This window comes from Bubalus bubalis, chromosome 16, assembly GCF_019923935.1.
Source record: "Bubalus bubalis isolate 160015118507 breed Murrah chromosome 16, NDDB_SH_1, whole genome shotgun sequence".
Taxonomy (NCBI): Eukaryota; Metazoa; Chordata; class Mammalia; order Artiodactyla; family Bovidae; genus Bubalus; species Bubalus bubalis.
The window spans coordinates 27,042,395-27,047,468 of record NC_059172.1 but is presented as its reverse complement, the minus strand read 5'-3'; the positions used below and the strand labels follow the sequence as shown (position 1 = coordinate 27,047,468).

Here is a 5,074-nt window from a genome sequence, read left to right as displayed (position 1 = left end):
CAAGTACCTGTTTTGTGCTAAGAACTGGGCCAGATATCATCCAGAATCCTTTATTGTTTCTCATAACAACCTTTTTAGGAAAGTTTTGGTTTTTTTTATTTTATTTTATTTTTAGACTTTACATAACTGTATTAGTTTTGCCAAATATCAAAATGAATCCACCACAGGTATACATGTGTTCCCCATCCCGAACCCCCCCTCCCTCCTCCCTCCCCATTCCATCCCTCTGGGTCGTCCCAGTGCACCAGCCCCAAGCATCCAGTATCGTGCATCGAACCTGGACTGGCAACTCGTTTCATACATGATATTTTACATGTTTCAATGCCATTCTCCCAAATCTTCCCACCCTCTCCCTCTTAATATTAACACCATTTCACATGTGAACCCAAGGTTCAGAGAGATAAAATAACTTGCCTAAGATCACACAGCTAAAAAGAGATGAGGATAGTATTTGAATTCAACCAAGACTAGCTCCAAAGACTTCCTCTTTGTAAAACCACAACCCAGAAAGGGTAGTGAAAGATATCAGCAGACCCCTGAGCTTGAGGGAAAGCTAGTTGAGGGAAAGCCCCAGAAAGGACCTTGTGCTTCTATGACAAAATGCAGACCCCAAACTCCATGTTTGTAAGAAGGGGTCAAACCACAATTAGGCAGTGGATGATACATCCTCCTGTTACTGGGTCACCACAGGACAGGCCAATAATCAAGAGACAAGTTTGGGGCAAGGAATAACGACTTTATTTGGAAAAGTCAGCAAGCCAAGATGATGGGCTCATCCCCACAAAGAACCAGCTTGCCTGAGTTAGAATTTAGGTTTCTTTTATACTAAAAGAGAAGGGAGTAGTCGAACATCTCCTGGTTCCCATCAGCTCCCTAGAGGGGATGTGTTAATTTCTTCCTCCCTGTAGTCATTCACAGATGGGACTGGTCAGGATGTTTGCTGTGAGGTAAACAAATGTACTTTAGCTTAATGCTCATTACCTGGGAAGCACGGTTTCCAAAGATGGGCCATTATTCATAAATTAAGTTTATAGGCAACATCCTTTTAGTGATTAACTTGTAAAAGAATACAAAAAGTTCTTCCCTATAACATGCCTAGGTGGTGGTGGGTATGAGCATGAAATAGCTAACTGGGAGACACCAGAGAATCTGTCATAGAAAGTCAGATTAGAGAGGTAGATTTCCTGAACCTGGAGAAGAAGAGAATGAGTTTCATTTGCATGTTCCCTGACTATAACCGTGCTTACTATGGGCAGGATACTTTCCTGCTTTTTCTCATTTCATTCTCATTATGTCCAATTCATAAGAAGAAACTGAGACATTAATTGCTTACCTAACTAACCTAATGTCAGAGAGTCAGTGTCGAGCCAGATACTCTGTTTCCAGAATCCAAGTTCTTAATCACTAGGAACAAAAAACAAAGCTCAAATACTGAGATTTAACCCATATTATTTAGTCTATTAAAAATATTGTTTTATTGCCATTACAATACTGAATTTTATTTTATTCTAGTAATAAATTTTATTAGTATTGAGTTTTATTACCATAGTTTGAATTTTAGTACAACTATAATACTTGGCTTGTTATTAATACTGTATTATATGTATTATTTTAGTACTGTTATTTTAGTTTTATGGCAATAATTGTCATCTTTACAGCTCTAGATTTTATTATTGTTTCCATGTTTAGTGTTTTAGCAATAGTTTTTTTAAATTTTATTGAAGTATAGTTGATTTAAAATAGTGTGTTAATTTCTGCTGTACAGCAGTGATTCAGCTATACATATATATTTATATATTTTTTCATATTGTTTTCCATTATGGTTTATCACAGGTTATTGAATAATATCCTGTACAGTTCCCTGTGCTATATGGTAGGACCTTGTTTGCCCATCCTGTATATAATAGTTTGCATCTGCTAACCCCAAACTCCTACTCCTTCCCTCTCCTGCCTGCCTCTTCCTTGACAGCCACAAGAGTGTTCTCTATATCTGTGAATTTAATAACAGTTTTATGGCCTTCATAGAAATGGAAAATAATGACAATAATGGTATGAAAGTCATCTCATGTTTGCTTGTATCAAATGAAGAATGAGTAAATCTAGCACCAGCATCAATGCTGCAATTTGGTTTACCCAACACCTGTTCAAAAGCCTTTCCCAAGTGCCTCCCTACACAATCATTGCAAAAGTGGAAAGAACTACATTTCCCAGAACTCTTTGCAGCTCGGGTACTCATATGACTTTTAGTCAATGAAGAAATATTGGGTTGGCCAAAAACTTCATTCAGGTTTTACCCTAAGAGCTTATGGGAAAACTAGAACTAACTTTTTTGTCAACCCAAAACATCCACTCAATCCTTGGAAAGCAAAAGTGACACGAGATAGAGGAATATGATGTAATGATCACACTCCATGAGATCAGATCTGAAGCACTTGGTCCTTCTGGGTAGCTATAACTAAAGTTCTGGCACTAGAGGTGATTAAGAGCCAGACATCATTAGTAATGGTATTTCTTCTAGATGACTTCATATTGCAGCTAGAAGTTTCTCCGTGCTGTGTTCTTCCAGTTGTGTAAAATCAAAATAAATTTCCTGGCCTTCATTTACATGTAATAAACCTGTTAATGTCCTATAACAAAACCCATTCCTGAAGTGAATTCTGTTATTTATTTATTTATTACTAAGAATCTTCATTAATATATAACACTCCACTCACTGATAGACTTTTGAACTTTTGAAGTGGGAAAGGATATTTAGAGGTTAATAAATTTGAACTATTTCCTACTGTGAGAGAACTTTCTTAGAGTAATCTTAACATTCAGCCTTCTTTTTATCCCTTCTAGGAAAGGGGGATTCATTTTGGCTGTTTGAAATCCTTTGCAGTCCACAGTGCTCTCATCTGGCATGCCCTAAAATGTCTTCCGTAGGAAAGCATTTGTATATATGCACTTAGGGTTATGTGGTTAGATACATTTGGAGAATAAATGCTAAGCTAAATAGTTACATAGCTTATTGCAGAATTTCTCAGAGCCTTTCATATACCAATATTCATAGACAATCTTCAAGAAGTAGTAAGCTATGCAATTATTTTCCAAACATTTGATGAAACATTTTTCTTTTGTGATGAATCTCCAAGAATTTCTGTCACACGAGATGACTTTCATGATACTTGCCTTAAATTAGTGGATCACCCGAAGAATAGGAATTTCAACTTCAGAATAGATGAGTAAAGAGGTCTGAAAACCAAAGATCATTTGGGCCCCTAAGATAACATTACAGAAAAGCCACCAACTTACCAATCTTGAGATCAGTACTTTTTTTCCAAGAGCCCCAACTCAAAAGGAACCCTGCTGTGTGATCTGAGTTGCTGCCTCTCTTCTGGTGTTCCAGGTTATCTACTGATACATCACAGATCATCCTGACACTTAGTGTTATAAAAATAGTAGAGAGAGTTCCTACACACCCGTCACCCAAGTTTCCCTAATGTTAACTTCCTATACAACCTGAATACATGACCACAGTTAACTAATTTGGTATAATGCTTATTGACTAAACTGCAGACACTTAAATTAAACTTCACCAGTTGATCTACTAACAATTTTTTTCTACCCAAAGATCCTAGCCAAGATCCCACATTATGTTTAGCTGTAATTTTCCCTTAGTCTCTTCCAGTGTGTAACAGTTTATAAGCTTTGTCTTTCACGATCTTGGCACACTTCTGACAAGTACTAGTCAGCTATTTTGTAGACCAGTTTTCTCATAATTGGATAGAGATTAGGGTCAAACTACTCACCTGATACCTGGCTTCTAAGAGGAAAGAGAGAAGTTACCTGTCCTCTTAAATCCTGCCAAGCATTACATCACTGCATTCTATTGGTCAAAGCAGGGCGTAAGTCCCACCCAGATGCAAGGGGAGGCACTGGACACGAGGTGCCAACTGACCTACAGCCATAAAAGAAATAGACGGTGGTTGTCTTTGAAGACCATCTATCACAACAGGATTTTGAAAAACATTTTAAAAATCCACTTAGCAAGACACATGAAAGCTGGGAATTTTCCACTGTCACACTGAACATCTTTAATTATATGAAACCTGTTTAAAATAGGGCTGGTAGTAACTGTTCCGTATACTTTATGGGGTATGGCAGCCATGGAGGATTGCTAAGATCATCCTTGAAAAAGAAAAACTTCACGTAGTAGTACAGTTAGCCAGTAGATTCCAGCAGCTGCACTTTGGGCATTTGTGATAGCAATTCATGCCAGGGCCACACCCTCCCCAGGCAGCTTTTAGCCAGTGACTGAGTACGGCAGTGAACTAGAGCCAGGCCATTTCTGCTTGTCACAGGATTTCTCCAAGGAGATCCTCCTCAGCTCACAGATGCATTTTTTTTTTCCACATCGTAACACCCGCCCTCTGAGATTGGATTGCATTTGATAATCATTCTAGAACAGACAACAGTTGTTAACTAATTGCTTTGGCCTTGCATGCACAAACTTGAAAAACCGCAGTTTCAAAACTGTCAGAATGGGTGTTAGTTTGGAAGAAAATCCCAGAAACAACTGTAGGCCACCCTTTTAACCTCTAGGCACCAAATGCTGTGAGAGGGGATGAATCAGAGGCGCTCAGCAACATTTCCCAAGTAGGAAGCAAAAGACGGCTAATCCCACGGACTCACAAATCCAGCTGAAGAGCCCAGTTCGAATGGCTTTCAGCTCAGCCATGAATTCTTTTACGAAACACTGTATCACCAAGGCTCTTGAAAGTGAAAGTCACTCAGTCGTGTCTGACTCTTTGTGACCCCAGGGACTATACAGTCCGTGGAATTCTCCAGGCCAGAATCTTGGAGTGGGTAGCCTTTCCCTTCTCCAGGAGATCTTCCCAACCCAGGTCTCCCGCATTGCAGACAGATTCTTTACCAGCTGAGCCACAAGGGAAGCCCATGGCTCTTGATCATACTGGAAAAGTTTGACATCCATGCCTCTGAATCAAAACGACTTTCAGGAAAATCTAACTCTAACAGTAAGTTTCAAGAATACTGAAAACAAAATATTTCACATATATTTTTATTTGGTTAT

General features: G+C 38.8%; 1 long non-coding RNA gene across 1 annotated transcript; it reads right to left on the bottom strand.

Moving 5' to 3' along the window:
- Positions 1-330: 330 nt before the first annotated feature.
- Positions 331-4,756, bottom strand: LOC123329598. Its single transcript, XR_006545152.2, has 3 exons — positions 3,295-4,756; positions 1,334-1,404; positions 331-940 (listed from the first exon to the last, which is right to left on the bottom strand). It is a non-coding gene; the product is annotated as an uncharacterized LOC123329598 (long non-coding RNA).
- Positions 4,757-5,074: the final 318 nt, after the last annotated feature.